General features: G+C 46.8%; 3 non-coding genes across 3 annotated transcripts; 1 reads left to right on the top strand and 2 right to left on the bottom strand.

Annotated features, from left to right (window-relative positions):
* Positions 1-3,946: 3,946 nt before the first annotated feature.
* LOC122437536 lies at positions 3,947-4,110 on the bottom strand. The gene has a single exon (XR_006268347.1). It is a non-coding gene; the product is annotated as a U1 spliceosomal RNA (small nuclear RNA).
* Positions 4,111-12,178: 8,068 nt separating this feature from the next.
* On the top strand, positions 12,179-12,342 carry LOC122437525. The gene has a single exon (XR_006268337.1). It is a non-coding gene; the product is annotated as a U1 spliceosomal RNA (small nuclear RNA).
* A 6,484-nt stretch (positions 12,343-18,826) lies between these two features.
* TRNAQ-CUG lies at positions 18,827-18,898 on the bottom strand. The gene has a single exon. It is a non-coding gene; the product is annotated as a tRNA-Gln (tRNA).
* Between the last annotated feature and the right edge of the window lie 42 nt (positions 18,899-18,940).

The following is an 18,940-nucleotide window of genomic DNA, read 5'->3' as shown; positions in this document are numbered from 1 at the left end:
GTTCTTCGCAACAGGTGGCCAAAGTATTGGAGCTTCAGCTTCAGCATTAGTCCTTCCAATGAATATTTGGGGCTGATTTCCTTTACGATGGACTGGTTGGGTCTCCTTGCAGTCCCAGGGACTCTCAAGAGTCTTCTCCAACACCACAGTTCAAAAGGTTCAATTCTTCGGCGCTCTGCTCTCTTTATGGTTCAACTCTCACATCCACATGCGACTACTGGAAAAACCATAGCTTTGACTAGACAGACCTTTGTTGGCCAGTGCTGAGTTTTCCAAATTTGCCGGCATAATGAGTGTAGCACTTTCACAGCATCACCTTTTAGGATTTGAAATAGCTCAGCTGGAATTCCATCACCTCCACTAGCTTTGTTCGGAGTGATGCTCCCTAAGGCCCACTTGACTTCACGCTCCAGGATGTCCGGCTCTAGGTCAGTGATCACACCATCATGGTTATGTGGGTCATGAAGATCTCTTTTGTATAGTTCTTCTGTGTATTCTTGCCACCTCTTCTTAATATCTTCTGCTTCTGTTAGGTCCATACCGTTTCTGTCCTTTATTGTGTCCATCTTTGCATGAAATGTTCCCTTCGTAGCTCTAATTTTCTTGCAGAGATCTCTAGTCTTTCCCATTCTATTGTTTTCCTCTATTTCTTTGCATTGTTCACTGAGGAAGGCTTTCTTATCTCTCCTTGCTATTCTTTGGAACTCTGCATTCAGATGGGTATATCTTTCCTTTTCTCGTTTGTCTTTTGCTTCCTTTCTTTTCTCAGCTATTTGTAAGGCCTCCTCAGACAGCCATTTTGCCTTTTTGCATTTCTTTTTCTTGGCGATGGTTTTGATCACTGCCTCCTGTACATTGTTACGAACCTCCGCCCACAGTTCTTCAGGCACTCTGTCTAAATATATATATATATATGTAAGAAAATAAGCTGCCACCTGTAGTCCCAACCCCCGGAATTAACTACTGTTATTCTAAGTTTTGGCGAAACATATATATGCTTAGTTTATAACATTCAAATGATGCAGAAAACACAAATATGTACAATTTTGAGACATGTTAAATTCAAAAATAACTTCTGTTAAGGTAGTTACATATTGATGGAGTCATTTCGGTATATCAACAGAGAGGAAAGAAATATATTGTAGCTCAGTTGGTAAAGAATCTGCCTGCAATGCAGGACACCCGGGTTTGATTCCTGGCTCTGGAAGATCCCCTGGAGAAGGAAATGGCAACCCTCTCCAGTATTCTTGCCTGGAGAATCCCATGGACGGAGGAGCCTGGCAGGCTACAGTCCATGGGCTCACAAGAGTCGGACACGACTTAGTGACTAAACCACCACCATACTCTTATAAAATAGAGCTCTTATAGATTCTATTTTTATTTTTAAGCATTCGACTTAATAGTGCATAAATTTAATGGAAGAAAAATAAAGAAAAATGAAGAAGTTGTTGAACTTTCAATCAAATTGTTTACACGAGAGATGCTTTTCTGAAAGGATTCCCTAAGGCTAATAACAATAATAATTTAATGAAGACATTACATTTTGGAATGATTCTTCTCATTACTTCTAAAGATCAGATTTCTTAAGGTATAATTTGAAAATAATACAACACATCCATTTCAGGTTTGATGACTTTTGACAAACAAACGACCGGTAGTACCCACAGAACCACTATCCTGTTCAAGGAAAAAGAATGTCTCCAGTACTCCAGACTGTCCTCTGTGCCCCTTTGCAGTCAATCCCCCTACCGCTCCCCGACCCAGGTAATCAGTGCTCTAGTTCCTGTCTCTGTGGATCAATTTCTCAGTTCTCGAAATTCACATAAATGGAACCACAGAGCATGTACTTTTTCCCTCACTCAGCACGGTGCGTTTGAGAGTAATCCATGCTGTTGCCATGTATCAGGTATTTGTACCACTTTAGCGAGGAGTAGTAGTCCTTTGAATGAATATGTCACAATCATATATATCTATTCATCACAGGATGGACATTTGAAATGTTTTCAATTTGGGGACTATTATGAACAAAGCTGCTATATAAGCAAGTCCCTTTCGTGGGCTTATCCTTTGTAAATTCCATTTACATTTAAAAAAAATTCTTTAATACGAATTTACTTTGTGAATGGATGTTACATTCACAAAGACAATTTATTGAAGAGTTACAAGCTCATCTTTGATTGTTTCCTATCAGGACATGCGTACTATAAGCCACAGGTGTATTTTTGGTTATCCCATTTAATCTACACAACAACTTTATGAAGTACTTTATGATTATCACTTTCATAGGACACTTGCAAAATTGGCCTGGCAAATGGGAGCCGGCCCAAGGCCAAACCGGAAGGCCAGTGGTGGCAACAAGACTGAAAAGGAGGCCCCACCCCGCACCCCCCAGAAGCTGCGTTCCTAACCGCAGACCCACCCCCGACGTCTTCCTAATAACCTCGGTGTGTCTGACAGTCCTGGAAACCAATATTCAAGCCGGTCCTCGTCACGGTATTGCTTACTGATCGGCTTCTTTTGGTCAGAAACTCCTCCATCAGCGGTCCAGAGCCTAACAGCGTGGACAACCTTGAGGGTGAGGGAATCTGTTAAAAACTCCAAAAACCGGTTTTCTCATCAGTAAGCCACTAAAAATTAACCTTGGTCTTGTTGCAGATGTTTCATATTTGAGCAAGGAAATCTCCCGCTGTTGGGGAGACAGGATAGGATGTTCTACTTTCACTTTCAATGACCTAGATCCTCGATCCGCATCCTGCGTGCTTTCTGGTTAGTTTTCTTTGGCCCTACCCTCAAGCATCACCTCACTCCCAGCACCTCCTCCGATCTCAGAGGCTTCTTGGGGCTGAGAGTGCCGCCCCCGAGGCAGCCACGAGGGGGAGGACAGTCCTTCCCGCCATGGTCCTGCCTTTTCTGTTTGGCCCAGTGGTTTCTATCTGCCAGGAGGACTTTGTGAATCAGAAGGGAGCACAACACATCCTGAGAAAGGGGTTGGCAAATAGCCCACAAAACTGCCGACAACTCGGCCTGGGGTTTTCTTCCAAACTGTAGTTCAATGTTTTCAGATAGGAAGAAAAGGAAAACTACTTTTGACCGAAAGAAAACAAAACAAAACAAAACAAAAGAACACGTTAGGTACGATTTCTACTGCCATTTAAGGAGAAGGGATGTTAAGGAGGTTGCCTAGTTTGCCAGACTACTTAAGCATTCAGGTGCACATTCGAGGCTGAAACAGGGGTACTGTTTTCTGACTGGGAAGGTAACAAGAGAAGGCCTAAAGAGAAAAGGCGCGGGTGAAGAGAGAACTGGATCCAGAAATACGAAGAGGCCGCTTGGGGTGGGAAGGGGTGAGTGGGATGGTATCTAAGCCTTGTCTCCAGCCATGACTAAGGCGTTTATTACACGCAAGGCAGCCGAGCACGCAAAAAACGAAGCCTCTGAAAGCAGGACACTGCTGGGATAACGGCTAGTTGCAGCCTGTCACAAGACAAGACAGGCAGACGAGAAGTTGGTCACGTGGCGCCGCCTGACTTCTCATCCGACTTCGTGTGTTTGGCCCAGAGAAGGGCCGCTCTGGTTGTATCCTGCGCCTCAGGCCAGCCTTCCCCCACGCACAAACACTTCACGAGGAGCTCCACAGAGCGTTCATGAGCGAGCCTGCCACGAAGTCGACAGTAAACGTACATTGGAAGTCCGCACCCACGCTACTCCCCTAGCAGGCTCCCGTTCCTACAAAGCCGGAAACAGGCGCCCGTTTCTCTACGGATGAAAAACGATCCTCGTACTTCAGCACCCAGTCTCCCGCACCTTACTGGGAACTCGATCCACACAAAAAGCCAGCAATGTTTCCATGAGCGTTCCTCTCTAGAACGCAGGCAAGCCGACTACGCGCAGTCAATCTTCCTAACGAGGTCTACCTCTAAGTCTATCTTTCAATACCCAGAAAAACCAGGGGAAAGCGCGAACGCAGTCCCCCACTACCACAAATTATGCAGTCGAGTTTCCCACATTTGGGGAAATCGCAGGGGTCAGCACATCCGGAGTGCAATGGATAAGCCTCGCCCTGGGAAAACCACCTTCGTGATCATGGTATCTCCCCTGCCAGGTAAGTATGAGTTGCCAGCCTGCCGCCCCACCTCAACCTCATACGCCCTCCACTTTACACACGCGCTCACTTTACTCCACGCATCCCCGAGCCGCCTTCGACCTTCCACACAGCGCATCCACGCACTTTCAAGAAAAAAGGCCTGGATTCTCTCCCACGCCACGGGAGACCAGATGGTCTTTAAGCACCACATCACGGACCAGCAGCCCCTGCGCTCAGATATCTACATACGACACGCCCCCGTCCGTGACGCCAACGGGAACCCGCGCTTCCCTCCAGCCCACGCCCCGCCCTACTCCCCGCCTCCGTCCTCCCACGCCGTCCGGCCCGGCCGACCCGCCGGCGGGCGCCCTCTGGGGGAAGTGACGTCCGCCTCCCGCTCCTGTTCTCCCAGCCTCTGCGTGTTGGGACCCGGCGCGCTCGGCTGCTGCCTGCCTGCCTTTTGTCCTGCCCAGCACCGGTCTGGCGGTCGGCTGAAGCCTGTGCGCCTTTTTCCAAATAACCGCGTTCCATGGGGAGAACAGAACATTTCGCAGTCCAGGGGAAACCGGTTCCTTTCAAGTCCAGTTGTCTTTGTGAGGCAGTATTGTGTGTGTGTCTAGTAAAACGCATTAAGCGTCGCGACTGGCCGTGAACTTCTATTCTTCAGAATTCAGTTTCACTCATTGAGAATTTCACTTACGTTTAGTTCACACGTTTTTTGTTAGTATTCCTAAAGACCTTAGTTTATTTAGTAATTGATGTCTCAGTATCTTAGTTTTTTGAAACTACCTAGTTAATTAATTTACTTCCATCAGTTAAATCAGCACAACTCTAGGACTTCACCAAATATCTGGAAAGATCATTTGAAGTAGACATCTCTAAAATATAATTTTTTTTAAAGAGCTTACCCAAAGCTCTTATCCCATTTACATGTACTTTAAGCTTTCATCATATCAAGTTATTTTCCTTGCAAAAGATATACTAAGGTCGTATTTATTATAGCTAGGTACAATAAAGTTCAAAATTGGGAAAGGAGTAAGTCAAGGCTGTAAAATATTGCCGCCCTGCTTATTTAACTTATATGCAGGTACATCATGCAAAGTGCCAGGCTGGATGCCTCACAAGATGGAGTCAAGATTGCCCAGAGAAACTTCAACAACCTCAGATATGCAGATGATAGCACCCTGATGGCAGAAAGCAAAGAGGAACTAAAGAGCCTCCTGATGAGGATGAAAGAGGATAGTGACAAAACTGGCTTAAAACTCAGCTTTCAAAAAAAAACTAAGATCGTGGCATCTGGCCCCATCACTTCATGGCAAATAGATGGGGGAAAAGTGGAAACCGTGGCAGATTTTTTTTTTTTCTTGTGCTCCAAAATCACTGCGGACGGTGACTGAGAGCCAGAAGAATCGACGGTTTCGATTTGTGGGTGCTGGGTAAGACTCTCGAGAGTCCTTTGGACAGCAAGGAAATCCAACCAGACAATCCTAAGGGAAATCAACCCTGAGATTAACAAAAATATGCAGATGACAATACCCTTATGGCAGAAAGCGAAGAACTGAAGAGCCGCTTGATGAAAGTGAAAGAGGAGAGTGAAAAAGTTGGCTTAAAACTCAACATTCAGAAAACGAAGATCATGGCATCTGGTCCCATCACTTCATGGCAAATAGAGGGGAAACAGTGACAGACTTTATTTTGGAGGGGGGCTCCAAAATCACTGCAGATCGTGACTGCAGCCATTGAAATTAAAAGACGCTTGCTCCTTGGAAGAAAAGCTATGAGCAACCTAGACAGCATGTTAAAAAGCGGAGACCTTAACACAGGTCCGTCTGAAAAAAAAAAAAACAGAAACAAAAACAAAGGTCTGTCTAGTCAAAGCTATGGTTTTTCCAGTAGTCGTGTATGCATGTGAGAGTTGGACTGTAAAGAAAGCTGGGCGCCAAAGAAATGATGCTTTTGAACCGTGGTGGTGGAGGAGACTCTTGAGAGTCCCTTGGACTGCAAGGAGATCCAGCCAGTCCATCGTAAAGGAAATCAGTCCTGAATATTCATTGGAAGGACTGATGCTGAAGCTGAAGCGCCAATACTTTGGCCACCTGATGCGAAGAACTGACTCGCTGGAAAAGACCCTGACTCTGGGAAAGAGTGAAGGCAGGAGGCGAAGGGTACAACAGAGCACAAGATGGTTGGATGGCATCACCGACTCAATGGACATGAGTTTGAGTAAACTCCCGGAGTTGGCGATGGACAGGGAGGCCTGGCGTGCAGCAGTCCCTGGGGCTGCAAGGAGTCAGACACGACTGAGCGACCGACTGAACTGAACTAACAGAAATAGACACACTCAAGTAGAATGAACTTTAATGCTGACATTAACAAAAGTATAGGCTCAATTATAATGGCTTCTTTGCAGGGGCGACCTCCTCTCCCCTGTCAGGTCAACAGTTAAGGAAGCCCTTCCAAAGTTAACCTGGCTCCTTCCCTATCTAGGCCCTTTAACGACTATTGTTGTTCTCCTACTTAGCCCTTGTTTAACACTGTTGGCTTAAGCTCAACATTCAGAAAACGAAGATCATGGCATCTGTTCACATCACTTCAATTAGAGGGGAAACAGTGGAAACAGTGACAGACTTTATTTTGGGGGGGGCTCCAAAATCACTGCAGATCGCGACTGTAGCCATGAAATTAAAAGATGCTTACTCTTTGGAAGAAAAGTTATGAGCAAACTAGACAGCATGTTAAAAAATGGAAACATTACTTTGTCAACAAAGGTCCATCTAGTTAAGGCTATGGTTTTTCCAGTGGTCATGTATGGATGTGAGAGTTGGACTATAAAGAAAGCTGAGCGCTGAAGAATTGATGCTTTTGAACCATGGTGTTGGAGGAGACTCTTGAGAGTCCCTTGTACTGCAAGGAGATCCAACCAGTCCATCCTAAAGCAAATCAGTCCTGGGTGTTCATTGGAAGGACTGATGTTGAAGCTGAAACTCTAGTATTTTGGCCACCTGATACGAAGAGCTGGCTCATTTGAAAAGACCCTGATATCAGGAAAGATTGAGGGCAGGAGGAGAAGGGGGCAACAGAGGATGAGATGGTTAGATGGCATCACCGACTTAATGGACATGAGTTTGGGGAAACTCCGGGAGTTGGTGATGGACAGGGAGGCCTGGTGTGCTGCGGTTCATGGGGTTGCAAAGAGTCGGACACGACTGAGCGACTGAACTGAACTGAACTGACACAACATTGAATTTTAATTATAGCACGCATCCCTCCTTGGGCAGCTGTAAACACATCTAAAGCCATCCGATTTTGAATCACTGCCTTTCTCATTTGTATTTGTTCTTCATTTAAAGCTTGAATTGCCTTTGCGTTGCCCAGGAGGGCCTGTTTTGTGAAGTCAGTTAGAACTTTTATTTTAATCTCACAGACTTTGCCCATCCTGCATGTAAATAAGGGAAATTTCCTGGGGCTTGTTGTAAGGATGGCTTAACACTTCCATGAGCAAAGGCAAATCCTAATAGCCTTGTATGCAGATGCAAGCTCCCAATGTGCCAAGAATAGCCAAGAATAACCCGTCTCCCAAGGAGACCTTGCCTCCCGGAATACAATTATAGGGGACCACTCCATTTAAACATCTAGAAGTAGACTTTACTAAGGTAAATCCATGCCGAGGATACAGATATTTGCTGATGATGGTATGTACTTTTATGGGATGGGTAGAAGCTTACCCCACCAAGACTGAAAAAGCTAACGAAGTGGCCTGATTCTTGCTGAGAGGCATTATTCCTAGGTTTGGGTTTCCACTGAGTATAGAATCAGATAATGAGCCCGCATTTGTGGCTGAATTACTCCAACTGGTCTGCAAAGCAGTAAATACTAAATGGAAACTATATACAGCGTATAGGCCACAAAGCTCAAGAATGGTTGAGAGAACGAACCGGACAATCAAGGTGACTTTGACAAAATGGGTGCAAGAAACTGGCACCTCCCTGGATGGACTTGTTGCCATTAGTGTTAAAGAGGATCAGAATGACCGCGCGCCCCCCCCTATGAGATAATGTTCGGGAGGCCTCCCCAACTTATTTGGGAAGTAAAGGGAAATTTATTACAAAGGGGAGGGATGGAGGTGTTGCGGTAACTGGAACAGTTGGGGAAGGTAATCCATGACATCACCCCTTATGTTCAAAAAGAAAGAATTCCCTTTTCTTTAGGTACTAGTGTACACCCATACTCACCAGGAAATTTAGTATGGGTAAAGGATGGGAAATGGCAGACATCATCCCCCACCTGAAAAGGGCCATACACTATTGTACTGACCACTCCCACTGCAGTTCCATTGCAGGTATTACACCCAGCTCAAGACAGCAGCAGAGGGAGAGGGACCTTCCTTCCTAACCCGAAGGAACCACTGAAGACCCATTTCGTTTTTCATCGGCGACCACAGATTCAGGATGAGCTGCTGTGTATAATTCTGCTGTTCCTGATTGGCATGATGACCCTACCAGGACTGCAAACTCAGGATAATGTGTTCTGCCAGGGTCCAGCCTCAGCAGGATCCAGGGGTACCCTCAGGATGAACGGTGTCGGCGAGAGAGAGAGAGGGAGAGAGAGAGAGACAGACAGACAGACAGACAGACAGACAGACCAGACTGGGGGTATGCAGCAGGGTCTGGCGGTGCTTTATTTTTTACCGTAGCTTTTATACCCTAAGTTAGTACATTTCTAAGGGGAAGATAGTTTAACATTACATCAGCTTGTCCTTCACGAAACCAGGGTGTTTTCTGCATACTTCTTTGTTTATGAGAGTCTTGTACATTATCTTCTGGTCTTGGGGCCTATTGACATTTTATGACCTAGGTGAATGCAAAGCTGTTTTCTGTAATCTAGTCTTTATTGAACACAAAGGTCAGTCCTTTTGCAGAAGTTATCAGTTAAATTTATCTAAAAGGTTTACCACACAAAGACTTTGCAGCTCCGGTGAGACAGCCCCTGTTTAGCATTCCTGGTTAAAATTAACAACTCTAAACTCTTATTTTTCTAAATCTTTAACTATAACCACTTTTAGAATAATATTTTTGTGTTCTCTAATACGGCTTCACACCCCCCGAAGGGCTCTGTGCCTATTGGGGCCTTTTGTGTGATCAGGTTCTTTACGCTGTTTATGATTAAGGTGTTGTGAGCAGTCATGTGCATTAGTACGCATTTGCCAAGCAGGCTAGAATGCCAGCAAAGGGGTCTAAATTGAAACACTCCTTTCATCCTGGATAATCTTATAGGATACCACAGTCCGGGGGACATGTTAATTATTCTAAGTTGATTCTGTTTGGAGAGAGAGCGGGGAAGGACTTCTACCTGTGTCACAGAAATTAGGAGTAGTCCAATATAGCAAGCATCAGAAAGACAGATGAGGTGAGCTTTAAGGTGAGCTTCATCTTTAAGGTGAGCTTCGGGGCAGCTTTTCGAAATCCCTGAAGTCCTGATTTGCCTTGCTAATCAGGTCTTCTCCTTATGACCTTGTCAAGGGTGGGATCTCCTGTGCTGGCGCCCAGCAGTGTTCTTGTTCTGGGCGCACTCCAGATTCCCCAACAGTGTTAAACAAGGGCTAAGTAGGAGAACAACAATAGTCGTTAAAGGGCCTAGATAGGGAAGGAGCCAGGTTAACTTTGGAAGGGCTTCCTTAACTGTTGACCTGACAGGGGAGAGGAGGTCGCCCCTGCAAAGAAGCCATTATAATTGAGCCTATACTTTTGTTAATGTCAGCATTAAAGTTCATTCTACTTGAGTGTGTCTATTTCTGTTAGTTCAGTTCAGTCGGTCGCTCAGTCGTGTCTGACTCCTTGCAGCCCCAGGGACTGCTGCACGCCAGGCCTCCCTGTCCATCGCCAACTCCGGGAGTTTACTCAAACTCATGTCCATTGAGTCGGTGATGCCATCCAACCATCTTGTGCTCTGTTGTACCCTTCGCCTCCTGCCTTCACTCTTTCCCAGAGTCAGGGTCTTTTCCAGCGAGTCAGTTCTTCGCATCAGGTGGCCAAAGTATTGGCGCTTCAGCTTCAGCATCAGTCCTTCCAATGAATATTCAGGACTGATTTCCTTTACGATGGACTGGCTGGATCTCCTTGCAGTCCAAGGGACTCTCAAGAGTCTCCTCCACCACCACGGTTCAAAAGCATCATTTCTTTGGCGCCCAGCTTTCTTTACAGTCCAACTCTCACATGCATACACGACTACTGGAAAAACCATAGCTTTGACTAGACAGACCTTTGTTTTTGTTTCTGTTTTTTTTTTTTTCAGACGGACCTGTGTTAAGGTCTCCGCTTTTTAACATGCTGTCTAGGTTGCTCATAGCTTTTCTTCCAAGGAGCAAGCGTCTTTTAATTTCAATGGCTGCAGTCACGATCTGCAGTGATTTTGGAGCCCCCCTCCAAAATAAAGTCTGTCACTGTTTCCCCTCTATTTGCCATGAAGTGATGGGACCAGATGCCATGATCTTCGTTTTCTGAATGTTGAGTTTTAAGCCAACTTTTTCACTCTCCTCTTTCACTTTCATCAAGCGGCTCTTCAGTTCTTCGCTTTCTGCCATAAGGGTATTGTCATCTGCATATTTTTGTTAATCTCAGGGTTGATTTCCCTTAGGATTGTCTGGTTGGATTTCCTTGCTGTCCAAAGGACTCTCGAGAGTCTTACCCAGCACCCACAAATCGAAACCGTCGATTCTTCTGGCTCTCAGTCACCGTCCGCAGTGATTTTGGAGCACAAGAAAAAAAAAAAATCTGCCACGGTTTCCACTTTTCCCCCATCTATTTGCCATGAAGTGATGGGGCCAGATGCCACGATCTTAGTTTTTTTTTGAAAGCTGAGTTTTAAGCCAGTTTTGTCACTATCCTCTTTCATCCTCATCAGGAGGCTCTTTAGTTCCTCTTTGCTTTCTGCCATCAGGGTGCTATCATCTGCATATCTGAGGTTGTTGAAGTTTCTCTGGGCAATCTTGACTCCATCTTGTGAGGCATCCAGCCTGGCACTTTGCATGATGTACCTGCATATAAGTTAAATAAGCAGGGCGGCAATATTTTACAGCCTTGACTTACTCCTTTCCCAATTTTGAACTTTATTGTACCTAGCTATAATAAATACGACCTTAGTATATCTTTTGCAAGGAAAATAACTTGATATGATGAAAGCTTAAAGTACATGTAAATGGGATAAGAGCTTTGGGTAAGCTCTTTAAAAAAAATTATATTTTAGAGATGTCTACTTCAAATGATCTTTCCAGATATTTGGTGAAGTCCTAGAGTTGTGCTGATTTAACTGATGGAAGTAAATTAATTAACTAGGTAGTTTCAAAAAACTAAGATACTGAGACATCAATTACTAAATAAACTAAGGTCTTTAGGAATACTAACAAAAAACGTGTGAACTAAACGTAAGTGAAATTCTCAATGAGTGAAACTGAATTCTGAAGAATAGAAGTTCACGGCCAGTCGCGACGCTTAATGCGTTTTACTAGACACACACACAATACTGCCTCACAAAGACAACTGGACTTGAAAGGAACCGGTTTCCCCTGGACTGCGAAATGTTCTGTTCTCCCCATGGAACGCGGTTATTTGGAAAAAGGCGCACAGGCTTCAGCCGACCGCCAGACCGGTGCTGGGCAGGACAAAAGGCAGGCAGGCAGCAGCCGAGCGCGCCGGGTCCCAACACGCAGAGGCTGGGAGAACAGGAGCGGGAGGCGGACGTCACTTCCCCCAGAGGGCGCCCGCCGGCGGGTCGGCCGGGCCGGACGGCGTGGGAGGACGGAGGCGGGGAGTAGGGCGGGGCGGGGGCTGGAGGGAAGCGCGGGTTCCCGTTGGCGTCACGGACGGGGTGTCGTATGTAGATATCTGGAGCGCAGGGGCTGCTGGTCCGTGATGTGGTGGCTTAAAGACCATCTGGTCTCCCGTGGCGTGGGAGAGGAATCCAGGCCTTTTTTCTTGAAAGTGCGTGGATGCGCTGTGTGGAAGGTCGAAGGCGGCTCGGGGATGCGTGGAGTAAAGTGAGCGCGTGTGTAAAGTGGAGGGCGTATGAGGTTGAGGTGGGGCGGCAGGCTGGCAACTCATACTTACCTGGCAGGGGAGATACCATGATCACGAAGGTGGTTTTCCCAGGGCGAGGCTTATCCATTGCACTCCGGATGTGCTGACCCCTGCGATTTCCCCAAATGTGGGAAACTCGACTGCATAATTTGTGGTAGTGGGGGACTGCGTTCGCGCTTTCCCCTGGTTTTTCTGGGTATTGAAAGATAGACTTAGAGGTAGACCTCGTTAGGAAGATTGACTGCGCGTAGTCGGCTTGCCTGCGTTCTAGAGAGGAACGCTCATGGAAACATTGCTGGCTTTTTGTGTGGATCGAGTTCCCAGTAAGGTGCGGGAGACTGGGTGCTGAAGTACGAGGATCGTTTTTCATCCGTAGAGAAACGGGCGCCTGTTTCCGGCTTTGTAGGAACGGGAGCCTGCTAGGGGAGTAGCGTGGGTGCGGACTTCCAATGTACGTTTACTGTCGACTTCGTGGCAGGCTCGCTCATGAACGCTCTGTGGAGCTCCTCGTGAAGTGTTTGTGCGTGGGGGAAGGCTGGCCTGAGGCGCAGGATACAACCAGAGCGGCCCTTCTCTGGGCCAAACACACGAAGTCGGATGAGAAGTCAGGCGGCGCCACGTGACCAACTTCTCGTCTGCCTGTCTTGTCTTGTGACAGGCTGCAACTAGCCGTTATCCCAGCAGTGTCCTGCTTTCAGAGGCTTCGTTTTTTGCGTGCTCGGCTGCCTTGCGTGTAATAAACGCCTTAGTCATGGCTGGAGACAAGGCTTAGATACCATCCCACTCACCCCTTCCCACCCCAAGCGGCCTCTTCGTATTTCTGGATCCAGTTCTCTCTTCACCCGCGCCTTTTCTCTTTAGGCCTTCTCTTGTTACCTTCCCAGTCAGAAAACAGTACCCCTGTTTCAGCCTCGAATGTGCACCTGAATGCTTAAGTAGTCTGGCAAACTAGGCAACCTCCTTAACATCCCTTCTCCTTAAATGGCAGTAGAAATCGTACCTAACGTGTTCTTTTGTTTTGTTTTGTTTTGTTTTCTTTCGGTCAAAAGTAGTTTTCCTTTTCTTCCTATCTGAAAACATTGAACTACAGTTTGGAAGAAAACCCCAGGCCGAGTTGTCGGCAGTTTTGTGGGCTATTTGCCAACCCCTTTCTCAGGATGTGTTGTGCTCCCTTCTGATTCACAAAGTCCTCCTGGCAGATAGAAACCACTGGGCCAAACAGAAAAGGCAGGACCATGGCGGGAAGGACTGTCCTCCCCCTCGTGGCTGCCTCGGGGGCGGCACTCTCAGCCCCAAGAAGCCTCTGAGATCGGAGGAGGTGCTGGGAGTGAGGTGATGCTTGAGGGTAGGGCCAAAGAAAACTAACCAGAAAGCACGCAGGATGCGGATCGAGGATCTAGGTCATTGAAAGTGAAAGTAGAACATCCTATCCTGTCTCCCCAACAGCGGGAGATTTCCTTGCTCAAATATGAAACATCTGCAACAAGACCAAGGTTAATTTTTAGTGGCTTACTGATGAGAAAACCGGTTTTTGGAGTTTTTAACAGATTCCCTCACCCTCAAGGTTGTCCACGCTGTTAGGCTCTGGACCGCTGATGGAGGAGTTTCTGACCAAAAGAAGCCGATCAGTAAGCAATACCGTGACGAGGACCGGCTTGAATATTGGTTTCCAGGACTGTCAGACACACCGAGGTTATTAGGAAGACGTCGGGGGTGGGTCTGCGGTTAGGAACGCAGCTTCTGGGGGGTGCGGGGTGGGGCCTCCTTTTCAGTCTTGTTGCCACCACTGGCCTTCCGGTTTGGCCTTGGGCCGGCTCCCATTTGCCAGGCCAATTTTGCAAGTGTCCTATGAAAGTGATAATCATAAAGTACTTCATAAAGTTGTTGTGTAGATTAAATGGGATAACCAAAAATACACCTGTGGCTTATAGTACGCATGTCCTGATAGGAAACAATCAAAGATGAGCTTGTAACTCTTCAATAAATTGTCTTTGTGAATGTAACATCCATTCACAAAGTAAATTCGTATTAAAGAATTTTTTTTAAATGTAAATGGAATTTACAAAGGATAAGCCCACGAAAGGGACTTGCTTATATAGCAGCTTTGTTCATAATAGTCCCCAAATTGAAAACATTTCAAATGTCCATCCTGTGATGAATAGATATATATGATTGTGACATATTCATTCAAAGGACTACTACTCCTCGCTAAAGTGGTACAAATACCTGATACATGGCAACAGCATGGATTACTCTCAAACGCACCGTGCTGAGTGAGGGAAAAAGTACATGCTCTGTGGTTCCATTTATGTGAATTTCGAGAACTGAGAAATTGATCCACAGAGACAGGAACTAGAGCACTGATTACCTGGGTCGGGGAGCGGTAGGGGGATTGACTGCAAAGGGGCACAGAGGACAGTCTGGAGTACTGGAGACATTCTTTTTCCTTGAACAGGATAGTGGTTCTGTGGGTACTACCGGTCGTTTGTTTGTCAAAAGTCATCAAACCTGAAATGGATGTGTTGTATTATTTTCAAATTATACCTTAAGAAATCTGATCTTTAGAAGTAATGAGAAGAATCATTCCAAAATGTAATGTCTTCATTAAATTATTATTGTTATTAGCCTTAGGGAATCCTTTCAGAAAAGCATCTCTCGTGTAAACAATTTGATTGAAAGTTCAACAACTTCTTCATTTTTCTTTATTTTTCTTCCATTAAATTTATGCACTATTAAGTCGAATGCTTAAAAATAAAAATAGAATCTATAAGAGCTCTATTTTATAAGAGTATGGTGGTGGTTTAGTCACTAAGTCGTGTCCGACTCTTGTGAGCCCATGGACTGTAGCCTGCCAGGCTCCTCCGTCCATGGGATTCTCCAGGCAAGAATACTGGAGAGGGTTGCCATTTCCTTCTCCAGGGGATCTTCCAGAGCCAGGAATCAAACCCGGGTGTCCTGCATTGCAGGCAGATTCTTTACCAACTGAGCTACAATATATTTCTTTCCTCTCTGTTGATATACCGAAATGACTCCATCAATATGTAACTACCTTAACAGAAGTTATTTTTGAATTTAACATGTCTCAAAATTTTACATATTTGTGTTTTCTGCATCATTTGAATGTTATAAACTAAGCATATATATGTTTCGCCAAAACTTAGAATAACAGTAGTTAATTCCGGGGGTTGGGACTACAGGTGGCAGCTTATTTTCTTACATATATATATATATATTTAGACAGAGTGCCTGAAGAACTGTGGGCGGAGGTTCGTAACAATGTACAGGAGGCAGTGATCAAAACCATCGCCAAGAAAAAGAAATGCAAAAAGGCAAAATGGCTGTCTGAGGAGGCCTTACAAATAGCTGAGAAAAGAAAGGAAGCAAAAGACAAACGAGAAAAGGAAAGATATACCCATCTGAATGCAGAGTTCCAAAGAATAGCAAGGAGAGATAAGAAAGCCTTCCTCAGTGAACAATGCAAAGAAATAGAGGAAAACAATAGAATGGGAAAGACTAGAGATCTCTGCAAGAAAATTAGAGCTACGAAGGGAACATTTCATGCAAAGATGGACACAATAAAGGACAGAAACGGTATGGACCTAACAGAAGCAGAAGATATTAAGAAGAGGTGGCAAGAATACACAGAAGAACTATACAAAAGAGATCTTCATGACCCACATAACCATGATGGTGTGATCACTGACCTAGAGCCGGACATCCTGGAGCGTGAAGTCAAGTGGGCCTTAGGGAGCATCACTCCGAACAAAGCTAGTGGAGGTGATGGAATTCCAGCTGAGCTATTTCAAATCCTAAAAGGTGATGCTGTGAAAGTGCTACACTCATTATGCCGGCAAATTTGGAAAACTCAGCACTGGCCAACAAAGGTCTGTCTAGTCAAAGCTATGGTTTTTCCAGTAGTCGCATGTGGATGTGAGAGTTGAACCATAAAGAGAGCAGAGCGCCGAAGAATTGAACCTTTTGAACTGTGGTGTTGGAGAAGACTCTTGAGAGTCCCTGGGACTGCAAGGAGACCCAACCAGTCCATCGTAAAGGAAATCAGCCCCAAATATTCATTGGAAGGACTAATGCTGAAGCTGAAGCTCCAATACTTTGGCCACCTGTTGCGAAGAACTGACACACTGGAGAAGCCCCTGACGCTGGGAAAGATTGAGGGCGGGAGGGAAGGGGACGGCAGAGGACGAGATGGTTGGATGGCGTCACCGGCTGGATGGACTTGAGTTTGAGCAGGCTCCGGGAGTTGGTGATGGACAGGGAAGCCTGGCGTGCTGCAGCCCATGGGGTCGCAAAGAGTTGGACACAACTGAGCGACTGAACTGAATGCCTGTTACGTGACTCCTCTTGGGTGATTTTTCAAAAGAAATAGACGGTCTTAAATTTCTTGTCAAGCATTTTTACGGTTTGTGTTCCTCTTTGACTGATAGGACACCCTGTGGAGCCAGGAAGGCTGCCGTTCAAATTCCTGCTTTCAGATCCCACTCACTGACTGACTTGACAAGTTATTTAACCTTTCTATGTCTCAGGTTTCTCATATGTGAAATGAGGATGATGACCTGATGCCAGCCTTTTGAAAGGATTAAGTGAGTAAACCCATTTAAAACTTGTAGACCATGCCTGGGCACATGGCACTTTGCCTGTCTTCATTGGGTGTAAACTCTTGCATTTTGGGAGCAACACTGCATAAAGATTGGGTGTGATTTTATTTGTTACTGACACTTTTCAGTGACTATGAACCTTCCTAGAGAGACGAAAGCAGTGACCTCCTGGGCTGAGAGGATCTGCCAGTTTGTTTACTAGCTCTTGTGATCAGCCCATCAAAGGGGGAATAATGGTCCAATTGCTTGCTTCGAGAATGCCCCCCCCCCCAATTTTTTCTTTTTTTCTTTTTTTACATTTTTACAGTGGAAAACATTCCTACACATGACACTAGACCCAGAATTTTTAAAGCTTGGTACATATAATTACATAAAAATTTAAGTTGGACACACAAGCGGTGAGTTTTACTCATACAATATATGTGTATACATTAGATGCAGTAATATATGTACATATATATAGTATATATATATATAGTCAGTTACATATGCCCCAAAACTTGTTATGGGAGAAAGTGGACCCTGATCCCATCCCACGTTTCTTTTTTTCCACGAATAAACACTTTCAGGTCAGGTAACCAACTGTTTGGCTATTTATCTCCTTATCTCTAAATAAATATTGACGCTGGATTTTCCAGTTTCCCATCCCAGGCCCTGCAGACCGGCCTGCAAAGGGGGAAAGTGGAGTGTGTGCGTTTCCCTGCCCGCCAGTCATCCCCAAGGCAGCCGCCAGGACTTCCACTCACCTGCGGACTGGCAGAGCCCACCTCACCGCTCCGGACGGAACCCGCGAAGGAAACTTGGCCAGGACAAATGCCAGGCCAGCAGCTTTGCAATTTAGGGTGAAGCGGGTTCCCGGACACGTCAGTAAAGAGTGGGAACTGCTCCAGAATGAGGCGCTCGCTGTGGTCGCCCCAAGCCAGCGACCGTCCCCACCGCGGCACCCGCCCGCTCCTCTCCCTTCCAGTCCTTTTCTCCCTTCGGGCTCATCCTCTGTTCTCTCCTGCCCTTGCCCTTCCTCGGATCTTTTCGCCGGCCTCACACCTTTCTTTTCGCGGCCTCCAAAGACAGCTGCGTCATTGAGTCCTTTGTAACCGCTGAAAGATCCAAAATACAAGCGTCAGAAAGATGCTCCTTAGCACCGCGAAGGGAGCATTTTAACTAGCTTTTCAAGTCCATCACGGGCCTCATCCAAATTTTTCTCCCGAGCAGTGGAGGACACAAGTGGGGTGTCCACCCCACGCTCACGTCGTGGGGTGTCTTCTCGGTGGAGCAGAGTCTCGGCAGGACGAAGGGGGCCCGGCCGGGGGTGCGGACTCCGAGCGGCCCGTCTCCCCTTCGGCCCCGCAGCAGCCTGGCCGGGCGGCCGTGGGCCAGGGACCTGGGGTCTCCTCAGACGCCGGAATCCGCGGCCCGCGCTCCTCTTTCGGGCTGAGCTTGGGACCAAAGGACGCGATTTCCAGAAGTCAAGGCTCAAACCTTGGCCGAACAGCGGCTTTGCGTGCCCAGCGGAGACTTCGGAGCGAGAAACTCTGAATAAAATCATAATAAACTGGGACAAGATCAATTAATATCCGGAATAATAGCGAACCTGAATAAAGCATAGTTCATCCCAGTCAGGTCTGGAACCCTGGACCTGCCGTCCTGGTCCAGGCTGCCATCCTGGCTGATCAGCGACATCGCAGCCCCTCCCCGCCACCATTTACGCACCGGGACAACCGTGCGGTTACAAGGGGTGCGGTGCGAAGCCCCCTCGAGGGGCAGGAGTCGGTGGGCGCAGCCTCTGCCTTTTACCCGCCGAGACCCAGGGGACCCGACGAGGGGGCTGCGCTCGACGAGGGGGCGTCGCTGCGCCCCTGGCCGGGAGGTGGAGGGCAGGGGAGGCGCCGGCCCTCCGACGGCCAGGGATGGGCAGAGCCGTCCGGGCCCGGCGAGGACGCCCCCGGTCCCGTTCGGTCCCACACCTGTCCGCCGTGCCCGTGTGAGCCACGCCGCTGGGGGTCGCGGGAGCCGGAAAGCAGGGGAGTAAAACGTGTCCTTCTTGAAATTAAACAGAAAGGTCCCACCGAGATTTGAACTCGGATCGCTGGATTCAGAGTCCAGAGTGCTCACCATTACACCATGGAACCCCTTTTGAAAGCCAACTTCCTTCCATCGCCAGAGAACGGTAC

This window comes from Cervus canadensis, chromosome 2 (genome assembly GCF_019320065.1).
Source record: "Cervus canadensis isolate Bull #8, Minnesota chromosome 2, ASM1932006v1, whole genome shotgun sequence".
NCBI classification, from domain to species: Eukaryota; Metazoa; Chordata; class Mammalia; order Artiodactyla; family Cervidae; genus Cervus; species Cervus canadensis.
Note: the sequence above shows the minus strand (reverse complement) of the source record. Positions and strands in the feature narration are given on the sequence as shown.